This window comes from Vulpes lagopus, chromosome 19 (assembly GCF_018345385.1).
Source record: "Vulpes lagopus strain Blue_001 chromosome 19, ASM1834538v1, whole genome shotgun sequence".
In the NCBI taxonomy this organism is placed as follows: Eukaryota; Metazoa; Chordata; class Mammalia; order Carnivora; family Canidae; genus Vulpes; species Vulpes lagopus.
This window is the reverse complement of record NC_054842.1, coordinates 53,261,301-53,283,855: the sequence shown is the minus strand read 5'-3', so window position 1 is coordinate 53,283,855 and position 22,555 is coordinate 53,261,301. Positions and strand designations below refer to the sequence as shown.

Below are 22,555 nucleotides of genomic sequence, written 5' to 3'. Positions count from 1 at the left end.
AGAGCTTCGATCATTCCTCACCAAAGGTCTACAACTCCCTCGTCTAATTCCACCTCTTAGATAAAGCATGGGAGACTCCTAACTGTGGGACAGGGACAAAGGACTGCGGGAAGGGAGGTGGAGGTGGGGTGACCGGGTGGTGGGCACGTGATAGGATGAGCGCGGGGGGGGGGGTGCTATACTGTATGTTGGCAAACGGAACTTCAATAAAAACAATGAAAACAATGAAAAATTAAAAGAATAATAATTCCGGCTCCTGCTAGGGTTTTGGTGGGGTCACCGGAAGCTGGCTCAGGCTCAGTGAACCCCCCTTCCCTGTGGGGTCCCTCTGCGAGTGTACTGGGGACATGTCGTGGGTCTTGCCTGCCCGTCCTGTGTGCTGGTCTGTGGAGGGCAGCGGCGGCCCTGGCGCTGCCTTCGATGACACAGCAGAAGCACTGCTAGGGGAGCTGGGGCGGGGGTGGGGGGGGTAGCTTCTGGACCTCTAAGGGCAGGAATCAATGCTTCATTCATTCATTCCAAAGCACTGAGGAGCACGCCCGACCCCCCGGGCATCTCAGAATGTCCTCGCCCCTCCGGCCCCTGTCCTTCGGGCCCCCAGGCCTCCCGCTGGCAGCACCTGCCCACCTCCGGGGAGCACAGGCCTTGGGCTCCTCACCAGCACAAAGGGCCCTTGCAGGGCGAGCTCAGACTCGCCCCTCCTCCCGCAGACGTGTGTGGGCTGTACTTCCACCAGCCACCTCCGACACCAGCCAAACGTTGCTCCTGTTCCTTTCCTGTCCAGAATGAGGCAGTTCATAGTGTTGATTTTATTTATAGAGGATGTCAGGATTCCAGAAAAGCGGGCTTGGAAAGGAACAAAATGTGGCGGATAACATACGACGTACTGGGTGCTTGCTCACACTCTGAGCAAATCTGCACATAAAATGAAGCCCAATATCTTTAGCTGCTGTTAGAATACAACCGGCCTTATTTTATTTTATTTTTTATTGCAAAATGAGGCTCCCCACTAGGCTGCTAGACTAATTCTTCCGCGGGCTTCATTTGCTTTGGCAGATTCTCATGCTTGACCCCTTCTCTCAAAACCAACCCTACCAAATAGTGATACCAAAGCCTTAGAATCCGTCTCAGAGGAGTCCTCTTTTCTGCTGGAGCTCTTTTATTTCAGGCTGATCCCCAACTAAATTCAGGGTAACGCAGGACCTGTGTGTGGCCATGGACACTTGTGAGGGTGGTGTTTGCCATCAGCAGGGAGAAGCCTGGAAATGAGGCCTGATTATATGAGAATCTAAGCGTGGAGAAGGTGCCTGAGGAGTTCTGGAAAGACAAAGCACCCTTACCCTGCACGCGGACAGCAGCTCGCCCTGTGTTTGTCCGGGTCCTGATGCAGTAGTTCTGTGTGTGCAATGCTGATAGCATAAGAATGCGATTATCCTACTCTCAGGACTTCGGGTGCCCAGCTGCCTCCCTGTATCGCTATCTGCTACCTCGTAGCACATCACCGCTGACTTAGTGGCTTCAGACGACGCACACGTGATCTCACGGTTCCTGTAGGGTCTGAGGTCCAGGCACAGCGTAGCCAGGCCCCCTGTTTTAGGGTCTCTCACAAGGCTCTGAGCCAGGTATTAGCTGGGGTTGGGGCCTCATTTGAAGCTTGACTGGGGAAGGATCCACTTCCAAGCTCATGTGGTTGTTGACAAGTCTCAGTTCCTCAAGGGTTTTTGGATTGAGGCCTCCTTACAGGCCACCGGCCAGAGGTCACCTTCGGTTCCTTGCCACGGGGACCTCTCTGTATGGCCCCTTATTGTATCGAGGGAGGCAGCCAGTAGAGAGTCTTCTAGGAAGGGGACGGCCACCATCCTATGTAATATGACCACGGGAGGGGCATCCCACTGCCTTTGCCAGGGTCCATGGGTCAGAAAATGTCACAGGTCCTGCCCACACTTGATAAGAGGGCTTCCAAGGGGCATGGGCCACCTGGCCTCCTTACAGTCTGTCCACCGTGTTCATTTCACCCACAAGTAACCTGAGGACCCAAGAAGGGTGTGCTCTGGTCACGCTGTCGGGGACTCGGTTTAGTGCTTAGACTCTCATCTTGGGCTTCTATTCCGTCTGCATCCCCCCCCGCCCCTCGCATGCTTCCATGAAACAAGTTTAAAATCCACGACCCTCTGGTTCTAGAAAGCAGGCCGTGCTCGGTGTAGCAGGCTTTACTGCCAGGTTAACCCCGCCTGCCCCACGATCACCGATGCCTCTTTGGTAAAGGACTCAGGAAGCACAATTCCCCTGTTCCCCACAAAATATCCTTAAACCAAGATGATAGAAAGAGGCCCCTTTCCAGATCAGTTAAATGGGAAAATGTTAAGCATCCCCAGGCACCTTGGTCCCCACGCCGCCCATACCTCCCGTAACTGGGGAAACCGAGGCCTGCGAGCCAGCGAGCAGCGGGGACTCGATCCCACTGCCGCCGGCGCTTCTCCAGGACACTTTGAAGCATCACAGACGAGGCGTTGGCTCTGGAACCCCCCTGCAGAGGGCGGGCTCCCCAAGGCGGCCCCAGACCCTGGTCCCCAGCCCCGCCCGGGCCTGAGGCAAGAGGCAAACAGTCCGGGAAATGGTAGCTCTAACCCGACTGGCCAGGTGCTTGCGGGGGACAGAGCGACTCCTAAATTCCCAACAAGCACCCTCGAATAGTCACTCGGCTGCCTGCCGGGGACCCAGCGCTGCCTCCGGGATCCCCGTGAGACTCCGGTCCCCACTCGACGACCCCTGGGAGGCAAGTCTACTTGGACCTAAAGCCCGCGTGTTCCTCCTTCCTCCGGGGCCGCCAAGCCTGCCGCGCCTCCTCTCTGGACTAGAAAGAAAATGTACTTTCTGACCTCCGGTCAGTGCGTTTGGCCAAACGGCCTCCGGGCAAAGCTACGAACACGATTTCCTCCCCCGACGTGTTCCCACGAAGGAGGCCTCTGGCTGCATTGCCCTCCGTGGCTTAGGGAATAATCGAGGGAACAAACGCAACGGGAAATAATGAGCCTCCTCTTGTGGACGCGGGAGCCCCGGCTTGTCTGCTGCCTTTGAAGAGCCAAAGTCAGGCTGTTGGAACAGTCCCGCAGACACAGGGGCTGCTCTCAGGGCGCGCTAACTAAATCGTTCTGATCCCGGGCTGCCTTCGTTTCCCTCCTCGCCCCAATGGGACTTGCCGGAGTTGCTTGCTCTCCAACAGAAATAAATAAAAAATATGCTTTAGAAAAGGAACCAACCGTCAAGTCCTTTGGGAAAAAATAAGGAAAGAACATTTATTTTAGCAATAAGATGATCTCTTCCGGGTTGCATACCTAATTTGATAGAAAGGTTTCTAGTTGAAAGACGGTCTGCGTGAGGATTAGAATAACATGGGTTGATTCTCGGGACCCTTCGGGCTCGCTGACCTTACCGCCTTCTAAGTGCAGACTGTTGGGGCTCTGTCCCTTTGCACAAGTTGCTGGTCACCTCCCCTGTGAAGTTGCCGCAGGGACTGACGCCCCCGCAATGTGCTCTGGATGCACAGAGGTGGCTACCGCGCTTTGGGGATTCTCACAGCCCTCCTTTATGGCACTTGCTGGCATCGACGGCTTTGCCCCAGGAGACTGTGATGAACAGGAGGACAGGATTTCATTCCATTCATTTTCATTTTTGGAGGCCTTGCAGGCCTTACCGAGCTCATAGTGGCGCGTGCCCGTGAATGGATGGACTGGTGAACTGCTTTGTGGAAAATCTCTTTGACTTGGGTATCCTGAATCTGTTAGCAGACGGCCTGGCCGCATTCCTGTGTATGTGCAGCCAGGTTACCTAACACCGAAGGGATACGGAGCGGCTGGGTACAAGCGTGCTTTAAACACAGACCAAGACTTCCAGGTGGAAATGCAGCAGGAATGAATTAGAGCATTCCTGGAAATCAGAAGGAAATTACTCCCGTACTATCCCCTATTCCTAATCATGCCCTACATTTATGGAACATTCAATAGGTCCAGGGAGCATGCTGAGGATGGCACCCAGACCATCGAAAGTCCCTTTGAGGTAGGTTTTCTCATTCTCTTGCTACAGATAAGAAAACTGAGGCACAGCGATGAAGTCGATCGCCCTAGGTCTCCTAGCTAGAGACAGAGGCGAGTGTCAGGGTCTGAGTCCAGGGCCCAGCTCATGGCCTCTGAAGAACCGTGGAAGCTTTGTCTCCCAGGGATGCATTGGCTGTAATTGAGCGTCTATGACACTAGTTCCCATCCTGGGGCTTCAAATAGGTGAGAGGGACCGAGTCCCTGCCCTGGAAGCTCTCTGAGGAGGGGGAGCGTAGGAGCTCAGACAAACGCAGACTGTTGTAATGCAGGATGAAATGGAAGTGTCATAAGGAAGCATGTGCCATGGGGAGGGAGCATACAGCGGCGGGGGGTTGGATCAGGAGAGGCTTCTCCTAGGCGGTGGCACGGAGTGGAGTCTGCAAGGATGGGGAACACAACCACAGGTCTGCTGAGGGGGTCCAGACGGTGGCAGCTGCGGAGCAGAGGAGCGGAGGGCCCGGTGGGAGCGGTGGGATGGGGCTGGGAGGGAAGGGGGGCGGCCCAGGCCCCAGCTGCCCAAGGCTGCTGCCACGTGGCGAGCAGAGCCGGGCCACTTGAAAGGGGCAGCGAGGGCCTGCAGGCCAGATGGAGGAGGCTGCTGGGGAGGGGGGGGGGCTGCGCTCCAGCCGCTGCTCTGACGTCTGGGAGACGTTCCAAACTTGTCCCTTCCCTCGGGGGTTGCTGCCTTCACCGCAGGTTAGTGGTAGTCCCGTCCTCAGCTCCCGTGCGCCTCCGTCCACCTCCATTCCCTCCTAATTTTGATTTGGGACATTCCATGGAAGTTACGTTTCCTGTGTCCAAAGGTGGCCTGCAGCTTGTCCTCAGCCCTGCCCGCCGGAGCCCCTCTGGCCCCGCTCCGCCGTCGGCAGCTCAGCTCCCTTAGTCCGCGCCTCGGCCCCCCTGCACCGAGCCGGGGAGCCCCAAGCTGCAGAAATCACACAGTCGGTCCTTTTGCCCTCTTTCAGCCTACGTCAGCGTTATTAAAATCCCATTGTCTACAAAGTGAACAGAAATTCACTCGCGGGAATCTACTTGATGGCTTTTTCTAAAGATTTTATTTATTTATTTGAGGAAGAGAGAGAGTGGGCACACAAGCAGGGGGCAGGGGCAGGGGGAAGCGGGCCGCCTGCGGGGAGCCCGCTGCGGGACTCGACCCCGGGCCCCTGGAGTCACGCCCTGAGCCGAAGGCGGCTGCTCAACCCCTGGGCCGCCGGGCGCCCGTATGACGGCTTTGCAGGGAAGCACTGCCCGAGGGTCAGCCTCCAGGCTTTGGGCCAGGGCTTCGGGTCAACCATCCCTGTGACAGCTCATCTTCCATCTCTGCCTGAATGTGCTCAGTGGCTGCGTGGGCCGCCCCGCGAGGAGGCCTGGGGGCTTCTTGCCTGCCCCGCGTCTCGAGCTGGGGTGCTTCCAAACCCGCTGGAGAAGCTCCGGTCACGCCTCGGGAACTCGGGGCACCCACTTCTCCTCTCCGCCCTGTGGCTTCTGCTCACCCATGCCTTCCACTGCCCTCGGCTCCAGCAGACCTGACGACGGTCCAAAACATTCTTGGAACCGGGAGCCTGACTCATTATTCATCCTTGGAACCACTTAGCCTGGTGCCGTGCACAGAGGAGTTATTCACCAAGTGTTTATTGACTTGCCTCTTTCCAGTTCACCGGGCTCCATGGGCTGCAAGCCTATTCGCCGTGCTCCTCGGGTGGCCTCGCCCACGAGCGCAGTCCGGGCACCTGGCGCCCCTCCCCTGGCCGAGCAGGTCCCGTTCCCCGACCCGTGACCATATGCTCGGCTCCTTTCTGAACACCCTCACGCTCACCGCCTCCCTCTAAAGCCAGCAGCGCCACAGCCTGACCGCCCTTTTTCAAGCTCCAAAGAGCTGTGCAAATGTAGAGGATGCAGCAAGTATGACGATGAGTTTTCTCTGCGGCACCGCAGTGTTAAGAGCAGTGGCAGGAAGGGGGTGTAAGGAACGACTTTCAAAGTACAGACAAAGCGAACGAAGGACGAAGGACGGGGAAGTGAGTGAGTGTGGCCCTCTTAGGAGAGTAGTCATGGTCTTGCTTAACAAATATTGATGAGATATATCTTGTGTACTTGTGGCTGGAAAACAAAATGGATTATTTTCCATGGTGTATTTATGATTTCATTCTTGCTTTTCAAGAAACTATTTGAGAAACATACAATAAATCATCAACCAGGAAAAGAGAAAAAGAATTAATCTATGGGCCCCAGCTTGAAAACTGTGCAACGTATAAAATGAAGGGGGTTGGAATTGGATAATCCATAAAGTCTCTCCTGGTGCTGATGGTCTATGGTTTAATGAGAAATCCAAACCATTCTCTTTGATTTCTTACAGAATTGAATTCCCTTTCCGTGTGTCTGTTCTTGGTGAACATCTTGTTATTTGCCGTTCTTTGTTTAAGCGTAGTTGTCCCCAACTGTCCCGTGAGTTCTCCCAGGTCAGGACGGTGTCTTGTTCCGCTCTGTGCTATCCTAACACCGTGCTCGGCACGCAATGACAACTATTGCCAAACGACGAGGTCAGAGATGCTGAAGACAGTAATCAAGGGGTTGGGCTGATGATTGAAACTGAATATTCTTGTAGGTGGAAAGGATTATTATTGGGATAAAAAGCTTCCAAACAGCCTGTCTGAGAACATTCTTCAGGTCCTTTCTCACGTCATTGGAGGTTGGTGAATAAGGTGAGGCTAAAAAGGATGGCGTATCTCCATGGTATGTGGTATTTTCAGCTTGCATTAGTTTTCTGGCTTCTTTTAGACTTAGCTGTGTCTGTCTGACACATTTTAATATCATAAGATGCTTCACAGGCTTCTTATGCAAAATTCCTGCCATGTGCACCTAGCCACCCGTGCAGGGGTACCTGGTGTTGTGGTTAGTGGTTCATCACTCCATCTGAGCCAAGGTGAAGTCAAGACATCATTTCTTAATTGAAAACCCACTCATTCGTCCAGATGTTTGCCTCTGAAGAATAAATATCCTGATCTTTGGTAACATATAATATCAAGATCCTTATCCTGGGGTCCATTAACTGGAACGGGTCCAAGGGAAAGTAGATGCAAAAACACTGAGATGATGCAAGACTCCTGCGCTGAGGGGCTGCCTGAGTGATCTCCTTCCCATCAGAATGACTTCCATGACCTTAGTTTGGCAACTTTTTTTTTTTAGGGCAGTTTGTATAACTGTTGGATTTATTTTCCCTTGTGAAGCATTAATTTTATAAATAGGATCATTCAAGTGAGAAAAGTTGTTGGAGGGTGCTACTGTTCTGGTGACAGCCAGCACGGTATCTCGTGCATCAGAGCCCCTGGGTCTCATCTCCTGCAGGCCTGGGAAGGGTCCTAGCCAGCTGGGTTCCAAGGTCTCCTGGCTCCTGGAGTCCTAACCAAGGAGGTTCCACTCCTGAACAGATTTAGTGGGCAGGATGTACTCCGTAAACCCAAGTCAAGAGTCTGAAAAATGGCTGAATGAGTACTATGCCTTGCTTGGCTGAGCAGAAAGAATGAGAAGAAAAACAAAAAAATAAAGAAGACTGAAGTCATTGAAAAAAGTAAAATTCAGGGGTAGATAAACAGAGGGGAGACATTTTACTGGCCTAAAATTGAAGAAACATGGAGTTGAGTTTATAGGGACTTGTGGAATGAGGTCAATGTTTGGCTGTAGACAGAGTGAAGCTGAGGCTCAGAGAAGGGCCGGGACTACCCGAGATCACCCAGCTAGTTAGGGACACACCGAGCCGGAGGACAGGTCTCCTGACTCTCACTCTGGTAACAGCACAGCATCAAGTTAGCAAAACCTGTTTCACTTAGACCATCTGTGTTTATCTAATAGAGCCAGAGAAAGAAGAAGAAACAAGTTAATTAGTTATGATTCACCGATTCGACTGCCCCTGAATTCCTTCTTCTCTTCCTTTCTCATAAGAGTGTTTATTAAGGTTCACCTGCCCGCCCAAGCTCTCCCTGTGCCTGCGAGTCCTGCAAGAAGAAATGCCAGTCTCTTACTTGGTCTCATGGGAGGAATCTGTAAAAACACCCACTTGAGGGCTCACCAGGGCAGCCCCTCAAAGAATAAGATCTCATCCGGACCTGTTGTTTCTTTTCTAGTCTTTTTTTTTTTTAAGATTGTATTTATTTATTCATGAGAGACACACAGAGAGAGGCAGAGACACAGGCAGAGGGAGAAGTAGGCTCCATGCAGGGAGCCCGACATGGGACTCGATCCTGGAACTCTGGGATCATGCCCTGAGCCAAAGGCAAACACTCAACCTACTGAGCCCCCCCACCCAGGTGCCCCTAGTCTTTATTTTTTTAAGATGTTATTTATTTATTTATTTATTTGAGAAGGAGAGAGAGAGAGCAGGAGCAAGAGCAGGGGAAGTGGCATGGGCAGGAGGCCGGGCAGAGGGGAAGGAGAAGCAAACTCCCCACCGAGCAAGGATCCAGACCGGGGCTCAATCGTGACCTGAGCCCAAAACAAATGCTTAACTGACTGAGCCCCGCAGGCGCCCCTCTTTTCCAGTCGTTAAATACAGGACAGTTCAAACCTTTCTTCGGCAGCATATGCCTCCTTATTTGACTGGGTGGCAGATCGTATCGGGTCTCGTTGCGTTCCTTCTGCCACCCCCGGCACACGCGCACATCCGGGATTTCCCTGTGCCCGGAGGCTCTCCCTCTCCAATCCAAACAGCTGGTGCATAATCCCATCATCACTCGGCTGCTGCCAGGAGAGGTAGCGCAGCCAGCTCAATACAGAGCCAAGGGAGCAGCTCATGCAGGTCACCAGGGGCAGGGGACAAAGCTGGAAGAGTAACCAGGGTCAGCTTCCGAAGGTTTTATTTTTTTTAAAGATTTTGTGTATTTATCCATGAGAGACCCAGGCAGAGACCCAGGCAGAGGGAGAAGCAGGCTCCCTGCAGGGACCAGATGCAGGGCTCGATCCCAGGACCCGGGGTCAGGCCCTGAGCCCAAGGCAGGCGCTCAACCACTGAGCCACCCAGGTGCCCCAGCTTCTGAAGTTTTTAAATGCTAAGTAAAAGAGGTTTTTCCCTGATCCTATAGACTGTGGAATGGCTGGAAGTCTTTCAAGGGGAAATACCACGATCAGGTGTAGTATTCAGGGAACACTGGCTGAACTCTAGGACAGGCATAGTAGCCCTGAGTTCAGCAACAGGGAAACCCGTCCTCAGAGGGACATGTGCTGATGGCTTGACCTGGACAGTTCCCATAAGGATAAAAGGGAGATGGCAGCAGTGGGAAAAGAAAGAAAGGGCCGTCTGGAAGGATCTGGCTATGGTAAGTGAAGGGTGGAAGAGGCCATGGAGCTGGGGGAGGAAGGGGAAGAGGGGAGGTTGAGGAACATGAGATTTCTGGGAGCTCCAGCACGTCCAGGGAAGGTTGGGGTGGGATGCGGAGAGGAGCCACAGATGCGGGGTGAGGGCAAGAGGGAGTGACGGTTCAGCTTTCGGTGCTTTGAGTTAAAGAGCGCTTGGACATGTGGGCAGGCCTGTGCTACAGGGAGTTGCAATGCAGGTTTGGAATCGGGGTGAAACCACAGCTGAACCTGTGGACTTGCTCGCCAGATGGTGACAGAGCCATGGGCACGAGGCTCGGACGGGTATCCACCTAAGCGGAGTCCAGCACCCTGACCAAGCATCCGCATCCTGCACACTGTCGCCGTACTACTCTTCCTAAGGCACAACCTACACCGGTTACCCCACCAATGTGCACACCCTTCAGTGGCCTCTTAAATAGAACACGGAAGATTTCTTTCAAGGTCTTTCATGACCTGGCCTCACACTGCCGTTCTAGAACTGTTTCCAATACATGCAAACACCCTTATAGTCCCTATAAATTAAATTGTCCTTTCTTGAGTATGCTTTATTTCTCACGATCATTATAGGAATGCTTCTTCCAGCTCTTCCTGCTGAAATCTTATCCATCCTTCAAAGGGTCCAATGAATTATTTCCTGGTCATCCCCATAAGGGGTACTTTGGGTTCTTATACTTCCTAGTTTGAATTGTGATCATATTTTTGTTCTATGACACCCCTCCATCCACCACCACCACATATTTTGTGAGCCTCCTCCAGCCCCCGAAGCTTCCATACTGTGTGTTTCAAGGAAGGGACAGGACACACTTGCAGAATGCAGAGAATAAACAGGTCAGATCTTGGCTTTTGAGTTTCAAAGGGTGAGGATGTGGAGCTACTAGAACCTGGACCTTTGAGTTTGCATTTTGTATAATAAATAACCAATTTGGAAGACTTGATGAAAAACCAGGCTCCCTCACCCCCAGGTTAAAGATTCCCTGGACCGTGGAGAGAAGGGAGGGGAGGGAACATGATGAAGGAGAGAAGTTTATGGGATTCAGTATGAGAGCCATGTCTGGATGGGGCCACTCAGAAGAGGACTCATTCAGGGGTCATGGGAGCACTGCTCCGGGGGGTCAGAACAATTCCACAGACCACCCAGTCTCCATCCCAGCAGGTGTTGTTGGTGCTGAGGAGCCACGTCTTCCTGTTGGACCACCACCATGGACCATCCATCAAGAACCACTCCTGCCCAGAGACTGTGTGTGTCCTCTCTGGCTTGCCTTTGGGACAACTCCCTTCCCAACAGCCTGGGACCCTTTTAACCCCAAGAGAGAGAGGATGGGACCCCAGACATCTGGAGGACTGTTGGTGACGTGAACTTTCCCCCTGTATTTCCATGACCTTACATAGCAATGGCTCAGAGTTTCCCTCTTGCAGAAATGCATTCCTATTACTCGCTTCTCCATTGGCATCAGATGATGATCTTTCTTGTATTACAGATATTTACTCTTGCTGGGCAGCTTCTGTTTGCCTCTGGAGATGCACTCTCCTCTCTTCTCCATTCTGCTTTGCTCAACAGTGTGAGCTTCCTATTGGGCTTGGCCAGTGGGGACCCCAGCCAGGATACTGGAGGGCAGGGCAAGTGAGGTCAGGATACTTACCTTCTCCAGAGAGCCCTTCTCTCTGAGTTCCCCAAATCCCTCCCTCTTCCTGTTCCTTCCAAATGGGAGTAGTGACAATTTCTCCATTACCAGCCCGGTCAGGATACCTCACTTAGCTCTTACTACCCTATATCTTGCTTATATTTTTGCAACCAGTGCCTTCATTAAGCCTCTGCTGGAACCCTATTGCAGATTTTATGTTCCAGAGATGGTTAAAACCATATCTCCCATCCCACATTCTCTCCTTCCAATGTGACTTTGACAATTCCCCCTCAAGAGCAAGTGACACTGTGACTTCTGAATTAGTCCTACAAGATAATATGGCTTCTACTTGATCTTCTTGGGACACTTGCCTTTGGAGCCCTGGGCTGTCTGTCATGTAAACAGTTTGTCCTGAGACGGCCACGTTCTGCAAGGAAGCCCAAGTTGGCTCCTGCGGAAAGACAATATGGGAAAGCCCTGGAGAGATTGCTGGCCAGCCCCTGCTGCTTCAGCACCCCGTCTGACTGCAGGATGGGAGAGACCAGAGCCGGAGAAGTCCAGCTGAGACCTTCCGGACTCCTGTCCCGCAGATACTATGAAACATACTGAAACAGTTGCTTCTGTAAGCTGCTGAGCTTGAAGTGGATTGTTACGCAGCGATAGATAAGTAGGACAGACCCTGACTAATACCTTCCATGCACACGTCTCCCTATGAGTCATGAGTTTCTTCTGGTGAAGGCATCACACCTCGTCGTATTCGCTGGAGTGGTGATCACACAAGTCCATCCGTTCATAAATAGGAATATATGTGAATGAGTCCAAAAGATATGACTGATTGGAGTTTGGATCCTCAAGGAAGACTTGGGTGGTCAGCTCATGTGGATGTAAGGCAATGGCACATGGCGTTGTTGACCACACGAAGGCGGGTGTATGGGTTCTACTTCTATTGGCAAGGATATCTCTTTGAAGCCCAGTGACCAAGAGCGGATGTCCCTCAGATTGAGATATGCTTTTATTTTATTTTTTATTTATTTTATTTTTTAATTTATTTTTAATTAATTTATTTTTTGAGATACGCTTTTAAAACAGTATTTGCATTAAGGAGTAGAACACTAATTGTGCCAAATGAGATAGTGGACTTTCCCGAAGACACTTATCTAAAACCCTCAGTAAATGGGGCTCCCCGGTTTTCTCCCGTTTGTGTATGTGTGTTTTGTCAGGTCAAGGCTAGAACAAGAATTGTCCTAAACTGGGAAATGGAGTTAGAAGTGGGGAGAGAGGCCACTGCTTGGATAACATTCCTGAGATGATGGGTTTGAAGAGTGGGTGTGCCAGAAATTTCCTGGAAAGTTTATTTTTGTTGAGTTTTAAGCCTGACTTCAGACCATTAGAGCTCTTGGATAATGCCAGTTTGTTGAAACATGTAGAGAGCCAGCTGTCCCTAGAAAGGAGTTTCTCTCTTGCCAGCTCTGAGTTTTGTGGTCTGGCTCGCCTATGTGCTTAAACACTTAACTTTTAAAGCAAATTGTAAGGAAAGGTCAGAGAGACGCTGCATTGCCCAGATGCAGGGCTGATGGGAGTTCATCTCGTGGTGCCTCTCCCAGGGGTGCTTGTGAAAAGGCAGATCGGGCCTTGGCGATCTGGAGGTGGGCTGAGCCTCTGCAGGTGCTCACCTGCCCCCAGGTGGGGCCCTGTGGGTCCATACTTCCAGAGCAGCCTTCTGGAGGGCCTTCTGGAGGTTCCCTGCTCTGACCCTCCATTGGGTCCGCCCACCCTCCATTGGGTGGTCAGCCTACGCGGTCTCAAAAGTTTTTGTGATTTCAAGAATCTTCTAGTAAAATTGAAATGCCCTCCGGTTGGGGTGGGGTGGTGGAAGCGTCTCTACCTGAATTTGCTCAGCAAATAGGTCACAGTTATTTGAAATAAAAATTCATCCTAGTAACAACGTAGCTGACTGCGGTTTACCTTTTGCCGGGCTCCATGCGAAGGGCTCTCCTGTCACGTTGACTCATTTAATCCTTAGACTCACGGGTGAGGTGGGACCCGTTGTGCCGTGTCACTCACGTGTGAAAAGACGGAGGCCCAGAAAGGTTAAGCTACTTGCCCAAGGAGCAGCCCTGAGACTGGCTGTAGGATCTCGGGGCCCCAGGTCCCCGGGAGGAGGACCCAGGAGGTGCCTGCTCACAGCAGGAGGGGCAGGTCCAGCAGGAGGCGGAATTAGAATGGGACGCGGCAGCCCTGCCAGCCTCCTAGTCATCTCCAGGGACAACGTGGCTGCAGGTTCGGCCTAAAGTGGCATCATTTTGTCCATAGGAAACCATTCATCCATCTCTTTACTTAGCACTTACTGAGCCCATATGGCTGGGCAGCTCGCGTCAACAAGGCCGAAAATCAAGTGTCCCCCAGGCCGAGGCCTCGGCGGGAGGTTCTGCATAAAAATCCATATCCAAGCTCATTCAAGTTGTTGGCAGATTCAGTTCCTTCCAGTGAAGGGCTGAGGTCCCCATTTCCTTGCCAGCTGTCAGCTGGAGGCCACCAGCGCCTGGGGCTGCCGCCCATGGTCCTTGCCAGCGCCCCCCTCCTCTCTAAAGCCGTATCGAATCCCCCTGTCAAATCTCTTGACTCCGGTCTCCAACCTCCAAGCCCAGATTTAAAGGGCTCCTCTGATAAGGTCAGGCCCACCCAACTCACTCTGTGTCTTTTTGTTTGCTTGTTTGTTTAATTCATGAGAGACACACAGAGAGGCAGAGACGCAGGCAGAGGGAGAAGCAGGCTCCCTGCGGGGACCCCGACGCAGGACTCGATCCTGGGACCCCGAGGTCATGCCCTGAGCCAAAGGCAGATGCTCAACGGCTGAGCCCCCAGGTGCCCTCACCTGTCTTAAAGTCGGCTCACTTGCACTTGGAAAATCCCTTCACGGCAACACCTACATTAAATGTTTAAGTACGTGGATGCGGTCGTGTGTACAGCAGCGGTCGTGTGCAATTTGGGGAGTCATCCGAGACTTCTGCTTGCCACATCCGGGATGAGGGCTCTTGTGCTGCAACCAAGCCAGTCGCAGGCAAACCAGGGCCATTGGTCACCAACCTGTTGGCCTGTCGCGCTAGTAGCAGAATCGGCCATCACCTCTCTTCTGCACGTCTGACCCCAGCCCACTGTTCCGCACTTCCCGGTTCTCGGTGGGACGCGCCGTATCTGGGTGACAGGCGGCTAATGCTTCTCTGCGTGGCCTGGGGCCTCGCCTTGGAGGGACAGTTAGGGCATAGAGGCCGCGGCCGTGCGCACCGAGCCCCATGAAGCTGAGTTTCGGTTCTAACTTCCCCCGTCGTGATCTTTGCCCAGACATCTAGACTGTGGGAGCCTCGTATAGGATCCCGGCCTCCTGACGTCGCTCCGGAGGGGAAATGAAATCGCTTACGTTACGCGTTGAACCCGAGGCCTGGTGTGTAGTAAGCACCCAGTGACACCAGTTGCTGTTGTTGTTAGTATTATCGTGAATTATTATTATCCTCAGCACGCCGGAGCCGTCACGTGCTAGCAAACAGCTACTGCCTGGCGCCACGTGGGGTGAGGTGCAGAGCAAAGTGCCACCCTTAGGTCCTGCGCAGTCCCCGGCGCTTGGGAGAGGGGAAGGGGCTTCCTGCCGTGGGTCCCAGCCCAGCCTAGGTAACCGAGCTCTACTCGGAAAATTCCTTGGGTAATTTGGTGCAAGAAACACATCTTCCTCCAATTTAAAACTTTTGGGTGGTACAGCCGTACAGATGTTAAATATTTTCTGTGACTAATATTAATATTAGTCATTAATATTACTCCAGAGGGTTTGGGGGGTGGTACTCCCGAATCCTTTGAACATCCTAGCAGCCTCTCTGGATGAAACGTGCATGTTGAATGTGGCATTTTATGAAATTAAAAAAAAAATCTGCTGAAACAGCTGTGGGGTCTCTGCAGACCAGAGGGATGCCTTGGAGCCGCCGCTGTACCTCGGAGCACAGGGCCCTTTGGGAAACATCTGGAATCGGCACGCCCAGCTCCATGCAGGGCAAAGCAGGGATGACGTCGTCGTTTGCTGAGGGATTCCTCAGTTTCAGGCCGTCGCGGCGTAGGAAGGGCGGCCTTCCAGGGCAGACCTGTGCCGCCAGCAGGCGCTGAGGGGCTTCGATTGTTTTCGTTAAAATAATTTCGACCTTAAATGGTTCTCTACAGAACAACACCCAGACACAAACAGAAGGCGGACAAACATCCCCTCCTCTCCTCCTCCTAAAGTCCACAGCTTTAGCTCGTAAAGGGGGACTTAGGGCCTCTGTCCTGGATCCGCAGACCAGGTGGCCGCACAATCCGCCAACCCCTAACAATTGCAGACATGACAATTTTCTACTTGCCTGCCATAAACAAACACTGGGCGGTGGGCAGAGAATGCCTGTAACATCAGGACGTGACTCCCGAAGGAAGACAAGCAGAATCGAGCCCCCAGATTCAGACCAGGCCTCAGGCAGCGCCAGGGCTAGGAGGAAAGAAAGAAAGAAGAAAGAAAGAAAGAAAAGAAAGAAAGAAAGAAAAGAAAGAAAGAAAGAAAGAAAGAAAGAAAGAAAGAAAGAAAGAAAGAAAGAAAGAAAGCCACGTCCTCCCTTCCTCCTCCTCGTTCCCTCGACACAAAGGTCCCGGAAAGGGTCCCCTAACCCTAAGCTTAGTGGGGCTCCTGAACCCTAACAGCCCCCCCGGGCGGTGTGACCTCTGCAACAGACCCCCTAGTGATTGTGGGGAGAGACTCCCTCGCTCCCCGCCCTCCTCCCGCGCCTGGAGATGGTGTTTTTTTTTTTTTTTTAATTTTTATTTATTTATTTATGATAGTCACACAGAGAGAGAGAGAGAGAAGCAGAGACGCAGGCAGAGGGAGAAGCAGGCTCCATGCACCGGGAGCCCGACGTGGGATTCGATCCCGGGTCTCCAGGATCGCGCCCTGGGCCAAAGGCAGGCGCCAAACCGCTGCACCACCCAGGGATCCCTGGAGATGGTGTTTAAGGCGTCGAGGTTGACGGAAAGTCTTTTTTAATTGCCTTTTCAGGTCTGCTTATTTATGTGGATTCTACTTCCCATCGCGAGCGTTAGTTCTTGAAATATTCTGAAATCTCTAGGCCGTCCTGTGCTTTTCCACGTCACGTGAGAGACGGTCGTGTCCCCAGATGACTCTGATGTGATTCAGCGTCGCCCTGTGTGGTGCCAGTGTCCGGCCGCCTACGGGCCACCGAGGGCAGCAGAGGTCCCGCGGGGCCCGCAGCCTCACCCGACCCGGCCTGCGGGGTCCTGGACTCACGAGACCAGAACCTGGGGCTGGTCCAGAACGTGCGGCAAAGGCCCCGGCCCGGGCCCACCCCTGGCGAGTCCGGCGTGGCTCCTGGCTGGCTGGGCGTCCATCCGGGAACCACAGGAGGCGAAACCTCCTCCCCACCCCACTGTCCCCTGTTTGTAAATGTGAAAACTGAGTCCAGAAGGAGGCCGTGTGTCCGAGGCCGTCCAACCAAGTTCGGGACAGGGGTCTCCTGAGACCCAAGGCTGTTTCCAGGGCCTGCCAGTCACCGGGCATCCTCTCGCCGGGCACTGGGACGTTGCCCCAGCACCTCCGGGGGGGCCCGTCTGGCCCCGGGCCGGAGGGACAGCCGCAGTGACGCCGAGTGCCCGCCGACTGTGGTTTCCAGGGAAGGGGCCTCCTGGACGCCCTCACGTCACCGAAATCCCACCTGGAAGAACCCGGGCCCTGGCCCGACCTGCTCCGTCTGGCTCATGTGGCTTCGGGCCATTTGTCTTGTCTGGTGTGTTTGTCAAGACTGGTCCTTAGAGCTAATGTGAGTCACGGTAGCAGCGAATCACCGGTGGCCTCTCTCTCTCTCTCTCTCTCTCTCTCTCTCTGTCCTTCTCTCCAGAATGAGACAGCAGTGTGGGCCTCAGCCACCAGTCCCTGGCGTGTGGCCGTCACCCGGCCTTGGGGGACGCCTGCAGAGCTAGCGGGGGGCCGGCTGCAGACGGGGAGGCCACCGGGTGGCCGGTGCCCTGGGCGGGCCCTCGTTCTCCACTACAAACACATGCGAGCTTTGAATCAGTGTGTGTCTCCCTCCAGTTCGCCACCGCGGCCGCCTCCGGGTCCATCTCACGCTGGCGGGGCTGCGGTGAGTAGCTTTCAACCTCAAAATTCACCTAAAAATAAAAAATAGAAAAAAATTTCACCTAAAATAGTTTATTCGTAATTTAGAAAGGTGATGATCTGACTTAGCACTGTGTCCTCTCTTCCTCCTCTTCTCTCTTCCCTCTTCTCTCCTTTCTTCCTCTCAGCCTTCTTCGTTCCCTCCCTTCATCCTCCAGTGGCAGAGATTGTTCCCCTCCCCCTCTTCCTTCCTGCTCAGCATCATCACCATCATCCGGGGTTGTCATTTCCCACCCAGAGCAGGCAAACAGAAGGAGGAGGAGGGGAGGCGGGAGGAAGAGGAGGAGGGGGAGGAAGGGGAGGAAGAGGGAGAGGAGGAGGGGGAGGAGGAGGGAGGGGGAGGAGGATGGGCGGGCGGGTGGGAAGGGGGAGAGGGAGAAATTGGTGCAGCAGCCCAATCACGGTGCTCACAGCTTGGGTTCGGGCACCTGGGACAGTGTGATCCAGGTCCGAGCCGCTTCAGCAGTGACCTCTTCCCGGGGCCCTTCCTGCCACTTCCCATTTGGTGCGGGGAAGCCAAGTAGGGTTAGGTCGGGTCTGAGGCGAGCGAGAACTCGGTGGTCTCAGCATGGAGCCAAGATCCTCTTCTCCCTCTCACTGGCACAACCTCAGAGACTGTTTCATTCCTGCGTGAGGTAGAGGTAGCCCTGGGCCGCAGCGGGAGGAGCCTGATCGCCTGTAAGCGCCAAAGCCACATCCACCAACTCCTGCCCCCAAACCAATTCCTGCTCCCAGTGTGTTACGCAGCACAATTCTGTAACCGAGTGGTCAGCCTGTATCCACTGCCTTCCTGAGACATATTGCAGAATGAGACAGAAGCAAAGAAATCAGTAAAGACATCCTGTCTTTATTTAGAAACTTAATATTTTCTATATCATGAATTTCTTGCATTATTTTTTATTTTTAAAAATATTGCACTAAGGGCCACCTGGCTGACTCAGTTGGAAGAGCACGTTGACTCTTGATCCCGGGTTGAGTTCGAGCCCCACATTGAATGTTGAGATTACTAAAAAACAATCAAACAAACAAAACTTAAAAAAAAAAAAAAAAACCAACATTCCAGGACACCCAGGTGGCTCCATGGCTGGGCGTCTGCCTTCGGCTCAGGGCGTGACCCCGGAGTCCCGGGATCGAGTCCCACGTCGGGCTCCCTGCATGGAGCCTGCTGCTCCCTCTGCCTGGGTCTCTGCCTCTCTCTCTGTGTCTCTCATGAATAAATAAATAAGAGCTTAGGGAGGAAAAAACCATTGCATTGAAGCATTTATCCTGAGTCCTGAGTTTGTTGGCATCCCTTTCAATTTTGCACCTGGTCTCAGCTTGGCCTGAGCCCCTCCTGCCTCTCCCAGTACAATTTGATTGGTGATTAAGTCCTAAGTCCTGCTAATTCCAGTTTGTAGCTTCCTCCCCATCTGTCTCTCTGTCCCTGCCTCTTTTTTCCTCCATCTTTCCATCTCTTTCTGTCTCTGCCTCTTTGTGTCTCTGCGTCTCTGTCTCTCAATCCACTGCCGCCATCACAGGAAGCCACCGTCGCTGCTAACCAGGACTGAAGCCACAGCCCCTCGTCTCCCTGACTCACCCACCCTTGCTCCCTATCAGTCCTCTCCCTGCAGGGGCGCCAGGGTGACTTTCTAAATCGCAAAGCCTCTATTTGACATCTTCGGGCGTCTGCCCGCTGCCGACCAAGCTGCACCCAGCCCCTGGCCCAACACGTGTTTCGCCCGAGCCTCCCCATCTTTCCATTCCGCTGCTTGTTACCACGGGACATAGCTGCTGCCCTCTTTGTGGGGCGGGGAGTAGGGGACGCAGGTAGAGACGAGATACAACAATAGACTCTTGGACGAAGAGGCATTTGTGAAAAAGCAGATGAAAGCTCCAATAAGGTTGGGACTGGTTTTCAGTTTTCCCTTCCTGGCAATTCGAAATGATTATTAGCATCTGAAATCCTCTGAGAAGACTGGATAAAGGAACTCCTCACCTGTAATATGGCATTTCCCTAAAATAAGCCCATTGAACCTCTTTTTTAAATTCAGAATTAATCTTTTGAGAGAGATGCTTTGCAGGATGGTTTGAGAAAACGAATTGGTCAAAGAGTGAACAAATTCTGGACAATTCACCTAAAGACCAACGTTCTAGGGTTGCCGGTGGTGTTTCTTCATTTATTCCATTGCTCCTATTTCATACAGTTCTGAGCGAACCAAAATGAATAGGACAGGAAGTTTTTATCCCTAAGATATTCACTGGGAAATGTGACAAACCAATATGGTAAGAGAGGTGGTGGTGTGGGGACAAAATAAAGGAGCCAATTCTGCTGGGGAGGCAGAACGACCTTTGGAGAGCGGATATTTGAACTAGGTCTTGAAAGAATAAGAGATTGTGGATGGAGACAGTAAAGAGATACTTGCCTAAGAAAGCGACCACAGTATTTAAAGGGCACAAAAGGGTATCTCGTATTCTGGAAATGGTGAATAAAGAGTATGCGATCGCGTGGGGTTAGAGGCGGGGAAGAGAATTCCCGGAGAGGAAGAGTCCCACATTTCACAGTCAAGAGGGCCCTGCGTGCATGGCTCCCCCTTGCATGGTGCAGTGTACAGCCTACACGCCTGCACATGGGGGCCCTGGAGCAAGTCAGTGAGCTGAGCAAGGTCACCTCCTACAGGGACGCTCAAGTCGAGACTTTAGACTGCAGACCACCGTGGCCTACCAGGGAACATTGCTTCCACTTAACTTCTATCTATCATCTCTATCTATCTATGATTTTATTCATTTATTTGACAGAGAATGAGAGAGCACAAGCAGGAGGAGCCGCAGAGGGAGGGGTAGAAGCAGGCTCCATCCCAGGACCTGGGATCATGGCCTGAGCCAAAGGCAGATGCTTAACTGACTGAGCCCCCCAGCAGGAGCCCCTGCTTTTCAGTTAACTTCTTTAAATCTACACAATATATGGATTATTTCTTATTTTTAAAAAGTCCAGACAAAATATGAATTTGGAGCTAAACCACAAGGCCCACCCTTTCTTTACCGCCCACAACCATAACGGGAACTTCCTTGCCCGCTCCCAGAGGGGGCCTGTGGTCGGGTGTCCCCTCCATGCACTGGTGAGCTCGTGAGTACACTAGCTGGAGGCGTCCTACCCGAGGGGTCGTGTCCTGCACGTTCTGCATCCTGCTCTGCTCACCTACGGAGGTGCTGGGAAGGGCTTCCAATCCCAATACAAGTGGAAATCAGTCTTGTTCTTTTTCGGGGCTACCGTGCTGGAGATTGTGGCCCCTGTGGTGGTGCCTCCGTGGATGGGCATAGCCCCTCGCAGCCTCCAGGGGACATTCGTGCTCAGGAAGTCACGTTCCTGCAGCTCAGAGGTCTAATAAATGCAACGAGGTGGCGAGGTGGCAGGAGCCGGGTTCTCAGCCTGCCAGTCGCAGCGGGAGGCCCCACTCTGTAGGAGAAGATCCCCTTACCGCTGCCCGGCTGGCTCATCTAGCACGGGTTTGAACTGTGTGGGTCCCGCGTACACGGCTGGGTTGGGGGGACTTTTTTGTAACTATGGGACAGTATTGGAAGGACTTCCTCTCTCTTATGATTTTCTTTCTTTTAAAAATATTTTTATTTATATATTCACGAGAGACACACAGAGAGAGGCAGAGACCCAGGCAGAGGGAGAAGCAGGCTCCATGCAGGGAGCCCGACACGGGACTCGATCCTGGGACCTTGGGGGTCACACCCTGGGCCGAAGGCAGATGCTCCAGCACTGGGCCACCCGGGCGCCCCTCCTATGATTTCCTTAATGTTTCCGTTCCTCTGGCTTACTTTGTTGTGAGAGTGCAGTTGTAATGCACACACCGACGCGATGCACACACCGACACAGATGTGCGGCCACCAGCTCCTTCTGCTACCGGTGGGCTTCCAGTCCACAGTAGGCTACGAGTAGTTATGTTTTGGGGGAGTCAGAAAGTATATGCAAGTTTTTGGCTGCACAGGTGGCAAGGCCCCTGACCCCTGAGTGGTTCCAGGGTCAACTGTCTTTTCCTCGTATCACTACCGTCACCGGGAATATTATTTATTCATTTCTATTTACGTCTGTCACGCTCTCCCTCTATCACAACAGGAGCCCCCGCGGGCAGGGACTCGGTGGCTGACTCCCCACGTACCAAAACCACGCCCAGCACGCAGCGCCTGCCCAGCAAACGTTCACTGGGGGACCAGGGTGCTGAGTGCCTGTCCTCGTCCGGCTGCGGTAACAGGACGCCACAGACCCGGTGGCTTCTAAACAACGGAAATGTGTCCCTCACAGTTCTTAGGTCTGGAAGCCCGCCGGGTGGTGTCTGGTAAGAGCTTGCTTCCTGGTTGGCAGAGGGCCGACTTCCCACTGTGTCTCCCAACGGTGTCCCCACATGGTGTCCCCGCACTATGTCCCTACATGGTATCCCCCATGGTGTCCCCCATGGTGTCCCCACAGGGCCGCAGGGGTGAGGGAGCTCTGGGGAGGGTCCCTCCTATTAAAAGCACTAATCCCCATTCATGGGGGCTGCACCCTCACGGCCTCATTGCCCCCCAAGGTCCTTGTGTCCTGATACCATGACATTGGGGGTTAGGGTTTCAACACACAGATTTGAGGGGACGGAGGGAGACATGGTCAGAGCAGGGCAATGACAGGGGCAGCTCCTTCAGGTCCGAGCGGGTTTCCAGGGAGACGAGGCTGACACCAGGCAGCAAGCCGGCCCCACGGGCGTGCGGAGTGAGCCAGGGCGCGCGGTGGAGCAGGTGGAGAACAAGTCTCGGGAGTCTTGGCACCAGGGCATAAAGCCCTTACCCCAATAGCCCTGGGGAATTTAAACAATTCTATTCATCACTCACTGAATTTCTTTCCAAAACCTTCAAATGCAGAGGAGGAACAAAAGTCGGGAGATTGTTTATGATCTTTGGTCCTTTTTTTTTTTTTTTAACCTTGAAGCTCCGGTGAACAAAAACAATGGAGCTCACCCCAGAAGAACGTCGACTGTTGCATTTGGTGGCTTCCCGGCAGCTCACCGGGCTGGGTGGGACGGGAGGACGGGGACTGCGGTGGCTCGAACAGGCCCGGGCTCATGAGGGTCCCACTAAGGTCACGGGGATGTGACACGCATGGCTTGCCACCCTCTTCTGAGGACCAGGGAAAAGGAACTGCAGACACCTCCTCTCTTCGCCGAGCCTCAGTGTCCTCATCTGCAGTGGGGTGACAGGCCCTGCCCTAGTGTTCCGGGGTGAAATGAGGGGTGAGTCTGAAAGTGCCGGGTAGGCCGCCAGGGGTCGGACAAGGG

General features: G+C 53.2%; 1 long non-coding RNA gene across 1 annotated transcript; it reads left to right on the top strand.

Moving 5' to 3' along the window:
* The first annotated feature begins 6,004 nt into the window (after nucleotides 1-6,004).
* Nucleotides 6,005-21,734, top strand: LOC121478935. The gene is made up of 3 exons (XR_005984618.1): nucleotides 6,005-6,112; nucleotides 16,984-17,226; nucleotides 21,364-21,734. It is a non-coding gene; the product is annotated as an uncharacterized LOC121478935 (long non-coding RNA).
* Nucleotides 21,735-22,555: the final 821 nt, after the last annotated feature.